The sequence below is a fragment of the Crocuta crocuta genome, unplaced genomic scaffold (assembly GCF_008692635.1).
Source record: "Crocuta crocuta isolate KB4526 unplaced genomic scaffold, BGI_CrCroc_1.0 scaffold840, whole genome shotgun sequence".
NCBI classification, from domain to species: Eukaryota; Metazoa; Chordata; class Mammalia; order Carnivora; family Hyaenidae; genus Crocuta; species Crocuta crocuta.
The window spans coordinates 60,196-72,896 of NW_027530523.1; positions in this window are offsets into that span (position 1 = coordinate 60,196).

Here is a 12,701-nt window from a genome sequence, read left to right on the forward strand (position 1 = left end):
AGTTAACAGAATTATTAATTTGCAAGTGTCAGGGTTGGAGCAATTATTTGGAACATTTCTTCATTATTTGCCTAGGCTACGAGGACCTGTGAGGAAGTTAGGGATTGTGTTTCCATCTCTGACCCTGACAGTGACCCATGGGGTGACCTGGGGCAAATCTCCTTCCTGAATATGGGTCTCCCCGTCCAGGGGCTATCCTTTCCAGCTGTCATACTCTGGAGTCTTGGGAAAAGCCAGTTTTTCTCCACACAGGAGTGGTATTCATTGTGAGTAGCAATACACATCTCACAGGTTTATTTTCTTTCCTTCTTTATAAACTAGACTTGGATGAGGGATGCCTGGGTGGCTCAGTCGGTTATGTGTCTGTCTTGATCTCGACTCAGGTCATGATCTCACAGTTCATGGGACTGAGCCCCACGTACGGCTCTGTGTTGACAGTGTGGAGCCTGCTTGAGATTCCCTCTCTCCCTCTCTTGGTCACCCCCCCACTCACGTTCTCTCTCTCAGTCTCTCTCTCTCTCTCGCTCTCTCTCAAAATAAGTAAACATAAAAAATATACTATACTTGGATGAGTTTCATCTCAAAGCAAACCCACACACATGAGTGTGCCAAGACCAGCATGCTAGTGGGCCAGTCTGTAGCTTGAGGGCCATTTCTAGGGTAGGGGACCAGGCCTGGGAGACACTTATGGTAGAGGGCATGGGGACATGGGGTTACTCTGGAGGTCATTACCTTCAGAAGCCAGACCCAATACGAATGGTAGTGCCCATTTCTCTGACCACCCATCTTTAGACTTGCTGCATCATTCTCATGTTACCGGTCTTCACTTTTTCATAGCACCCACCTTTATCTGAAGTTGAGTTTTCTTGTTAATGTGTCATTGTACATTTCCTCCACTAGGATATGGGATCCAGAGAACTATCCAGAGAACCTGTACTATCTAGTTTACCACTGCTTTCTCAGCACAGGGCCTCATGGATGTTTGAAAAGTATGTGTTGCCTTGCTTTGTGATCACTGTTCGAGGGCTTGTGAGAGAAACCATCACAGGTGAGAATGGGCCCTAATTTTAGAGTGTGAATTCTGACTCCACCCCTGACTGGCTGTGTGGCCTTAGATACGTGCATTAACCTTTCTGAGCCTTAATTGGTCTCCTCATGTGGAAAACGGATTGATACATCCTACCTATATCACTAGGTTGTTTTTAGGATTTGATCAGACCAGGATGTGAGGGCGATCTGGCTGTGACATCTGTCACCCCATTGATTGCCAGGGTTGATTCGGCTGATCTGGGTGGCTAGGTGGGTGTCCCCTTCCTCCCTCACCGCTCCATGTGTGTCCCTCTCGAAGCTGTGCGCTCGGTCGAAGAGGATGACCTTCCCCAATAGAGGAGGACCGTTCTTCGGTCAAGGGTATAGGAGTAGCTGCGCTCCTCTGCTAGAACCTCCAAACAAGCTCTCAAGGATTTGATCAGACCGCTTGAACTACTGCAATATCACCCTGCATGTTGCTAGCCCCTGACCTTGGGTGCATCACCTTGGAGGTTGGTGGTGATGCTTACACTGTCACCCTGGTCTCCTAATCCCTTGTGCAGATCAGATGGCTTTTGCTTCACTGTTTGTGGCCTCATCAAAGTGAACTTGGCAAACCACACACCATTTTCTCCCTCGGAGTTGGGACCCTCGGATTTGTTCTTTTCCCGCATCCTCGTCTGCCGTGGTGATCTGACAGGACGGTTGATCCCACGCAGTGGGGAGGGTGCAGAGGCCGGGCCTGGGTTGCTGCGTTGTCTCTGTGGAAGGCTCCAACAATCTCCATCTCCGTCACCATCACCGTGTCCCACTCGCCGGCAGCCTCGAGTCTTTCCGTTCCTTTCCCTTGGCTTCCAGGGCTGCGGGCGCGTCCGCCCGGCACCGGGACGGCCAGCCTTTCCAGGGCCCCAAGTGGAGCTAATGGGGGGCTCCATCATCTAGGGGCTGCCCAGACGGTGTCGCCAGACCACGTGGTCTCCGGAGCTGGTCGGAAGGGTTCCAGCCATGCCAGGGCTCCACACCAGCGGCTCCTGCCCCACAGGGGCTTGCCAGCCCCTCCACGTCTATCTTGCAAACCATGGCCTTCAGATCCTCATGGGAGATTGCAGCATCTGTGAGCACTTTGGCACATCTGTGAACGAGCTCTAGGCTCATGTGTGGGGCCTTGACAATGACAGGAAGAGTTTTGTGACTCTTTGTTCTTTCCTCGGCCAGCTCCTCTAAAGGTCCCTGGAAAGAGAGACCCTGAAATAACTCACCGTGCCTGGAGGTGTCCATTCACTCATGTGTCCCCCTTCTCGGCCCATCAGCACAGCATCTGGCCTACCCCCGGCCTGGCCTGTGCCAGACTCAGCTGTGGTGGGCCAGCAGGTCTGGGCTCCAGGGGTGACCCTTCTTTTCCAGCTCCAGTCTTCTGTGTGTGGGATTTTGCGGGGAGGGGTGGTCTCTGCAGCCCCGGCAGGGAATGGAGCAGACTTGACTCAGCACCTACGTGGTCATTGGGGCGCTGGCAAGGCGCTGGAAGGTACAGTTGGCTCCAGCTTCAAGGGGCTGGTGAACCCCTACAGGTGGGAAAAAGAGGCAGACACTGTCAGCTGCTACTGAATTCAGAAAGCATGGTGATACAGTCACCCAGGCTCTTTCCATGCCAAGCCCTATTGACTGTGGAAGGCTGCCTAGGGTGCGTCTGAGAAAAATTCTAAGGAAAAGAAAGATCAGCTCATGATGTCTGCCATGAACACAGGGAGTTTGAGGCAAGTGTTTGCCCAGTCTTCATGGGTGGAAATGGTGCTATTGAGGAGATGGGGCTTCTGATGAGAGCTCTACATCAGACTAGTTTTGTGACTTCAGCAAGTCACTTGGCTATACATTTGTGTGTGTGTGTATTTTTGTATATACATTTTTATATATATTTGTATGAATATTTATTCATATATAGAGAGAGAAAGAGAGAGGGAGGGAAAGGGAGACAAAGAGAGGTAAGACAGATTCATGATGTGTTTTAAGGAATTGGGGGCCAGCAAATTTGAAATCTGCAGGACAGGGCAGCAGGCTGGAGACCCTCAAAGCACTAATATTGTGGTTCAAGTCTGAAGGCTGTCTAGAGCAGAATTCCTTGCTCTTTGGGAGACCTCAGTCTTTTCCTCTTAGGGCCTTCAGCTGATTTGAGGAGGCCCTCCAATATGTGGAGGGTCATCTGCTTTATAACTCACTTTACTCAAAGTCTACTGATTATTAATCACATTTAGAGGGACCTGGGTGGCTCAGTCAGTTAAGCATCTGACTTTGGCCAAGGTCATGATCCCATGCATCGTGGGCTCGAGCCCCATGCTGGGCTCTGTGCTGACAGCTTGGAGCCTGGAGCCTGCTTTGGATTCTGAATCTCCCTGTCTCTCTGCCCCTCCCCTGTTTGCACTCTCTCTGTCTCCCCAAAATAAATAAACATTAACATTTTTAAAAAAATGCCTTCATAGAACATGCAGATGAGTGTTTGACCAAATAACCGTGCATCATGGCCTAGCCATGTTGACTCACAAAATTCACTATCACAGAGGTGATCTCGGGAAACACCTGTGGAGGAATGAAGACATGATCCAGGGAAGGAAAGTGGCCAGTAAAGGGTATGTTACCAAGTCAGCCACCACTGAGGGTGGCAGGAGCTGAATCATGGAGACCTCTAGGTACCAGAGTAGGACATGTGCCTCTGAGTTGTCCTGCCCAAGGGGCAAAGGAGCTGGGTCATTCACACATCACACACTAGCTCCCACCTGCCATTTTCTCAGAGCTGTGGCTAATTCCTCAGCCTTCAGGGCTGCCACGAGGACAGGTGGGGCAGACACTAGTGGCCAGACACAGCACTCAGGCAAAGAGACTCAGGTATTGGCAGTTGGAAGTTGGGCCAGTATGTGTGGAAATGGTAAGGGCTAAGGGACATGGGTGGGGCCAGAAAATTTCTGCAAAACCTATCCCCCCCCCACCCCCATTGAGAGTTTGTAACAGTAAGATGAGAAAATAGAAATTACTGGAACTTTTGTCTTTATAAATGAGGTATAATTAATTATTTCATTAAAAATTAGAACTTTAACCCAAATACCCTATTTCTTGGATATTCTATTTGATCAAGATGTACTGACAGGTGCCATATCACGCTAATTCCTGTTCATCTTTCCAGTCTTAGTGAGAATGTTATATTTTCCAGGAGTCCTTCTCTGTCCCCTCTGGCTAGGTCAGGTCTTATTATATACACTCTCACAGCACCCTATCCTTCTCCTTTGGAACATTTCCCAGCTCTGTACAGGAAGGAGCCATGTCTTTCTGGTTTATTATACCCCCATATCTAGAACAAGTATGTGAAACAAGTACCTGAGTAGGGGCTCAATAAACATTTGACCAAAAAGATTACAGGAATGTGGCAGAAAACCTTCCCCAGAATTCATTAACAATTGATGAATGCCATAAAATAAGTTCATATCACTCAAACGAGGATGAGAAAGTATCTTTGGTAACCTGCTTTAATGAAGAGACAATAATGATTTTTATCAACATGGCAATTCTTGTTAAGTAATTGGGCGCTCTTGAAGCACTTGAAGAAAGTTACATCCTTATATAGATAGACCCCTGAGATTATGTTTATATTACTAATTTCCTAGGAAAACTCTTTCATCAAACATAGTCTGTATCAGTCAATATGGACTGGGTTATGCTGCATTAACAAACAACTCCTCACATTTTACTGAGTAACACCACTAAGTTCAATTTCTCATTCACACAAATTCTCCAATGCAGACGATCAGGGGGCTTTGCTCTTCATAGTCACTCGGAATGTGGGCTGGAGGAGGCTCTCTTGTTCACATCTGCTTTCATCATCACCATGGTGGGGGCAGGAACGTTGAGCATTATGTGCTGGTTCGTCAAGCTTCCACCAAAACATGACATGGTTATATATCTGATAAGGGCTTAATATCTAAAAGACATAAGCAATTCATACAACTACATAGCAAAGAAACAAATAATTAAAAATGGGCAAAGGACTTGAAAGACATTTTACCAAAGACATACAGGTGGCTAATAGGTATATGAAAAGGAGTTCAACCCTGCCAATTATTAGGGAATACAAATCAAAACGACAGTAAGCTATCACCTCACACCTGTTAGAATGGCCATTACCAAAAAGTCAAAAGATAACAAGTGTTAGCAAGGATGTGGAAAAAAAGGGAACCCTTTTATACTGTTGGTGGACATTTAAATTAGTAGAGCCATTATGGGAAGCATTATGGACATTCCTCAAAAAACTAAAGATAGAACCACCATACGATTCAGCATTCCTGCTTCTGAGTGTATATATGAAGGAAGTGAAATCACCATTTCAAAGAGATATCTGCACCTCCGTGTTCATTGCAGCATTATTCACAATAGCCAAGATATGGAAACAACATAAATGTTTATCAATGAATGAATGAATAAAGACAATGTAATACACACACACACACACACACACACACACACGGAATATTATTCAGCCTTACAAAACAAGGAAATCTTGCCATTTATACCAGCATGGATGAACCTGTAGGACATTATGCTGAGTGAAATAAGTCAGACAAAGAAAGACTGAAATGTAGAATTTTTAAAAAGTGAAATTTATAGTAACAGAGTAAGATAGTTACCAGAGGCTAGGGCATGGGAGTAGAGGGGAGATTAAAAAATAAAAAAGAGGGGCACCTGGGTGGCCCAGTTGGTTGAGTGTCTAGCTCTTGATTTTGGCCCAGGTCATGATCCTAGGATCATGGGATTGAGTCTCACATTGGGCTCAGTGCTGAGCATGAAGCCTGCTTAGGATTCTCTCTCTCACCCTCTGCCCCCTCCCCTGCTTGCACTTGTGCTCTCTCTCTCTAAAAAAAAAAAAAAAGAAAAGAAAAGAAAAGAAAAAGAAATTAGAAAGGTCTTTTCCAGGAGCTGAGGGGAGGGGGTGATGGGGAGTTAGTGTTTCATGAGTACAGGATTTCAGTTTTACAAGACAAAAGAGTTCTGGAGATATATGGTAGTGAAGATTGCACAACAATATTAATGTACATATTATAACTAAACTATGAACTTAAAAATGGTCAAGATAACAACTCAACACCAAAAAGCCCACAAAAATTCAATTAAAAAATAGGCAGAAGACATGAATAGACACTTTTCCAAAGAAGACATCCACATGGCCAACAGACACATGAAATGATTCTCAACATCATAATCACCAGGGAAGTGAAAACCACAATGAGATATCACCTCACACCTGTGAGAATGGCTAAAATCAAACACACAAAAAAACAATAAATGTTGGCGAGGTTGTGGAGAAAGGGGAACTCTTTTGCACTGTTGGTGGGCCACAAACTGGTTCAGCCACTCTGGAAAACAGTATGGAGGTTCCTCAAAAAGTTAAAAATAGAACAAACTAACAATCTAATAATTGCACTACTGAGTATTTACAGGCCAAAATACAAAAACACTAATTCAAAGGCATACATGCACCCCGATGTGTATAGCAGCTTTATTTACAATAGTCAAATTATGGAAGCAGCAACCCAAGTGTCCATCAATTGATGAATAAAGAAGTTGTGGTTTATATATACAATGAAATATTATTCAGCCATAAAAAGAATGAAATCTTGCCATGGAGCTCCATGCTGATTGCAAAGCCTGCTTAACATCCCCCCACCCCATCCCTCTCTCCTGTTTGTTCTCTATTTCTAAAAAATTAAAATGTTGGAAAACAAAAATAAATTAAATCTTGTTTTTATAAGTTAAGGTGCAAAGAAGTTAAGTTCCAAAATTGAAATCCCTTCTCCTTGTAAGTGAAGATCACAGCTTAGAATTCTTAACTCCAAAGACATTGAAGTCCAAAATTTATTCTCTCAAATTTCTTATTCTGCTCAGTCTGGGTCATAGGTGTCCTCCATATCTGGGGGGAAGGAGAGGGACTTTCTTCAGCAGCTGCTGCCCGGGCTCCCTCTCCCTGGAATGGGTACTGTTACCTGGAAGTGGAATTCATCTGTCTTGTGCCTTGCTTTTGAGAGTCCCATGACTGTGACCATACAGGTCTACTTTCCTATGGCTCAAACTCAGCCTACATCTTTAATCTTCTGGACTATGGTAGGGAGTTTGGTCATTATCCCAAGTCCAAAGGATCCATTTTGATATTTTAAGAAGGAGGTTGACATGATAATCAGCTTTGAATTTTATCTATCTATCTGTTTATTTGAAAAAAAAGTTTATTTTTGAGAGAGTGCAACTGGGGGAGGGGCAGGGAGAGGGGGATAGAGGATCCAAAGTGGACTCTGTGCTGACAGTAGAGAGCCTGATGTGAGGCTCGAACTCACAAACTGTGAGATCATGATCTGAGCTGAAGTTGGACACTCAACCAACTGAGCCACCCAAGTGCCCAGATTTCCAGCTATGAATTTTAAATAGATCCTGTTGACCGCAGAGTGGAGCATAAATTGGAAGAAGAGTTGAGATACGTGGAAGAGAGACCTGCTAGGAGACTTTCCAAGACACCAAGCTGGAATTAATGACAGAGTAGGGGCAGTGGTGAGGGAAGTGAAGGGATGGTTTTAAGGATGTTGGGAGGTAAGATCAGCAGTATAGATTTGATATGGAGGATGAGAGAAAGTTCTTTGTTTCAAGCAATGCCTATGTAGTGCTTTTCCTTTTATTCATTCACTCACTCTTTCTTTGTTTTATTCCTCTATTCATTGAAAAACATGAACTGGGCACTGAGTGCATTGACACTATCTTCCAAGAACAGTGCAGGAGATCCCAAGAGAGCTCTGCCCTTGGGGAAGTCAGTCAAGTGGTAGAACTTGGTCAAAGTCTGAATCATGTGATAACAGTCAATATCTATGATGTGTCCACCCTTCTCAGCTGTGCCAGACACTTTACATATTCAGTATATGGAAAGTTTATATTTGGCTTTTGCACATGTGATTATTATATGTGGATTATTCCACAACGTGGAGCCATTTGTAACTCTGATGGAGGCACTGGGAACTTGGTGCATGGGAAAGAGTCCAACCCTACATCCAGCATCTTCTGNTCTACATGATTTTAGGCATCTCTTTCCATCACTGCCCATAAGAATGCCCTAATTAAAGATCTACAAAAAATTCCCCAATGATACTTCTTTTTGTGGGGGATCTATGTGTTAGAGTCCTCTCTGGTTGCAAGTATTCTGGGAGGCATAGGCATCCATCATCGAATCTCCAACTTCCTATTCTCCCCAAGTGAGAGACCCTGGTTGGGAAGAGGTGCAGAGCATGACTGCGATTCACAAGGTGGGAGGGGGTGATTTCTTCCCCGCTCTGTATCTCCAGAACACCCTGTAGATATTTTAACACTTGGAAAAAGAATAAGAAGGGTTCATTCCCTCAAGCTCCTTGTGGATTTGAGAGCAATGATCTAGGCCTTCCAGCAACAATAGACTCCTTCTTTGGGGTCTGGACACCAGTTGGCCCAGCTGCTGAGAGCTCTGATCATCCCATCTTTCTCCCAGCTTCTTTCCCCCTCTTCTTTCAATGTGCAGAAACTTCAATATTTAGAAAGTAAGTCTTCGTAATGAGGTTTGCTAACAATCAGCCTGAGGTGAAATCAACCCAGTGACCTCAAAGGGAAAGAATTTTTTTCTAAATGACTTTTTTTCTTTCAGGTTTTCAAAGAAATAGGTACTGTATTTTTCATTTCACACATCACAAATTTACATTTTTCAAAGCTGGAAAACGTCAACACCTCAGGAAAATATGGGGTAAAATAATGTGGACATATGCTCACCTGGGGCAGCAGTAGTCACAGAGAAAATGCCAGTCTTCTGGACAAGGCCACATTAGGCTTTCACATCCATGACCTGACTTAGGCCCATCTTCAACCTTCATTAACTTTGTGTCACATGAAAGCCCAGCCAGCACGTTCCTCAAATTAGGCCGCTTGTAAAACCACAAACTTGTTTCCCCAGAAAGTCAACAATGAAGCCGTTGTGTTTCACAGGAGGGAGACAGGCTTGGAGGAGCTCAGCTTCCCACTGTGGTGTAACACCTTCACTGGGGCCTTCCTCTCCAGCACAGGCCCGCTGAGATGGGCGTCAGTGCTCTGCAGGTATTTCCTGAGGGCCCCTCAGTTCCTTCTCAACGTGTGCATTCATGGCCAGGTCATTTATTCTGCCTGCCACCTTGGGCTGATGAAAATGTTACTTTGACTTATAGCTTGAGCACTTCCTTAGAAAGTTGGAGACCCCAAGTGAGTTCCACTCCTAACTTTCTTGTTGGAAAGGCTTTCATTGTTTATAGTCTGTGAATTTTGGACGGCAGCCAATGTTGAAGCCAAAAGGAAGGCTTTCTCTGTGGGATTTGCCTATATCCACCCCCATGATAAATAGGAGATGTTATTATCAGTATATTTGACTTTATATAAATGCTTTCTTTGTCTGAGAGGATATCTGTGTGGTTTGCAAGATTGTACATTGTCCTCTGCTGTTCATTGGCAATTGTGTTTTCATTTAATTATTATGAGATCAATGTAACCTCTTTTTGAGCCCTATCACATCACATGGTAAAGAAAAATCCAGACTTTTTTTTGGATTGAGAAGAACTAGACTTCCTCCAGACCTCTCTTCTAATTCTTCGAAGATGGGCCAATTATACAAAGACTTAGCAGCACAGAAAAGACAAACTTATCTATGGGGTGAGGAATTGGTAGCAAATAATAGAGGAATAATTTTTGCTTTGAGGACAGTTTTTTTGGCTTATAACTGAGAGCAGTGACAAAACCTTCTCTGACATTCTTTAGGGATAAAAGAAATGACCCACCTGCTGTAGTTTAGGCTTTGTGTTTTTGTAATTAGAGGGATGCAATGATGCCCTCTAGGTACCTAGGGGCCATGCATGGGGGATGGTGAGTGGCGGGCAGGGTTTCTCAAGAGCAACTCCTTGACTGGGTCACCACATTCTAGAGAAGTGTTTTCAAAAAACTTATTACTGGAGGGCCGCCTGGGTGGCTCAGTCAGTTAAGTGTCCAACTTCAACTCAGGTCATGATATCACAGTTCGTGAGTTCAAGCCCCGTGTCAGGCTCTGTGCTGACATCTTGGAGCCTGGAGCCTGCTTCCAATTCTGTCTCCCTCTCTGTGCCCCTCCCCTGCTCATACTACGTCTCTCTCTCTCTCTCTCTCTCTCAAAAATAAATAAACATTAAAAATTAAAAAAAAAACCCTCTTATTACTGGTTTATTACAAAGGGTACCACTCAGGAGGAGGCAGATGGAAAAGCTGCACAAGGCTAGGTTTTATATGGGTGGGGGCAGCACGGAGCTTCCATGCCCTCTCCAGGCATGCCACCCTCCTGGCACCTCCACGTTTACCAATGAGGCAGGTAGACAAGTGGTTTTTACCTTTGAGTCATGGACCACTTTGGGAATCTGAAAGGACCCATGGGTTACTTCATATCCTCACATGCTTATACACACATATACACACATGGTGATACATACGGTTCCGCAGAGTTCATTGAACCAAAGACCTATTTGAGAAGATAATGGTTCCCAGGTTAAGAATTCCAGTTCCACATTCTGCTTCTCAGTCTCGAACTGTGTCAGGATATCAGAAATGAGCATATACTCATGCTAAATGAAACACTGGACAGTGATGTATAAAGCAAAAAGTGAGATAATTTATAACTAGGTTTTCATCTTTCCAGTAGCCAGAATGCTTTTGTATCTCCTCTGTATCCACAAACTTGGGAAGCAGAATCATGTAGCCAAATATTGCTCAGAGAGTTGGGTGGCCTGAGGGTAAGCTCTTTTACTCCAGCACTGAGGGAGCTTGGTGATCTCTGTCCCAGAGCAAAGATCGTGTCTTTAATGACCATGGATCAAGGATTTCTCTCCCTTAGATAATGCTGAGTATATGTGACAACTTGTACTTCTTTGAACTGGATTTCCTATGTTGGTCAGTCCCCTTGATTCACATTCTTTCTTTAGATTGTACCTCTTCCCTGGAGCCTTGGAACCATGTTGGTCTCTTCCAGTTTTAGGGTGTCCATAGTCTTAGCTTATAGCTCACTGCTATGGAGGGTCCATGAGAGCAGGGGCTGGATCAAATCCCTGGTTTTTACTGCATCCAGCTGTCCTAAGGGTTCACAAGAAAGCTGGAAGGAGCTTCTGGAAATTTGATGTGGTTTGTGGAAGTCATGTTTCCTTTGTATCTACCCCAGCCCTGGGCTATAGCTGCACTTGAGACAGGAGAGGACAACAGTGGCCAAGGCTAAAAAATTCCCAGGTTTAAGCCCCTTGAGGGCCTTGTGTAGTCAGGGAGGCTGTGATTTACCATTTCCCCGAAATGATTGATTCAGTGGCTATATATACATATTTCAATTTTGTGTGTTCATGCTATAGACCATATTTCAAGCTACCTTGCCAAAAACCCATCTGTACAACATGCCCCAATGGCTTCCATATTGGAAGATCCACAGTGGCCTGCAGAATGGCATAGCTGAGTACCAAATTTGGGGTTGGGGACCATGGCCTCTTGAAACATTGATATTAGGAGATTCTCTGATATCTACTAACATCTTCAATGACTCGTGTAACCTAAGGTAGTAGAAGGACAACTTCCTAAGCCAATATGAAGACTATTGGCTTTTCTTGAACTCTAATGGGAAAAGGTTGTTTTGGAATGCAAAGGCACCTGGGAGAAGTTGGGTAGTAGCGATGCCTGAGAAGAAAGCTCTCAGCCCAGACTCTTATTCACTGGTAGGTGTGCTGGACATCTGGAAAGATGAGAAGTATCTTAGAACAGTTATTACCTCCCTGTCAAAAGTTTGACAGTTGAGCTGAGACCTAATATTTCTAACAATAAGAGCAAAATGTTGCAAACTAATGACTGGTCCTGGAGAGAAAGGAGTGTCCGTGGCACAGAGCATTCGTCCCTGGGGTACTGCCTTGTATTTTCATTCTTTAGACTAACCTTACACCTCATAAATCTGTCAGTCATTTCAAATAAAATTTCTGTTTGTGTTGGGCAAACCATTCCCAGCATTTTATATGAACTATCTGGCAAGCTGGTGAGACAATGGAGACTGTATTCCACATTGAAATAAGGAGAGAAAATGAGTTTTTTTCTTAACTGATCATTTCTTTGCTACCTCTAATGCTGCACACCTATTAAAAAGCTAGTGTCACATTTCCTTCAGTTTGGAGAATTGAAGTTGAATCCTCTCATTTGGGCTGCCATCTGGTGTGCTAGTAACAGTCTCAGAGAGTAAGAGGCCATCTGTTAATACTTTTTCCAGGAAGCTTTTTATAGAGCAGTGAAGTGGCAACTCTCAAAAACACATTGTAATGACTTACAAGAGCTTGGGTATATGTACAAGTTGAGGCTGATATTTTATTTCTACCCACAGTACTTTCTTCCATTGAGCAGAAACAGAGGGATCAATAAATATGGCATATTTGCATGCAATAAATGCTTATCTCTGTGGGGAGCAAGGTTAACAAGTTAGTCATCTTATGGCATTTCAAAAGGTAGATTGTAAATACATACCGAGAGGTACAGTAAAACCTTGGTTTGCGAGCGTAATTCATTCTGGAAAAAGACTTGTCATCCAAAGAACTTGTAGACAATGTGAATTTCAGGAACCATTG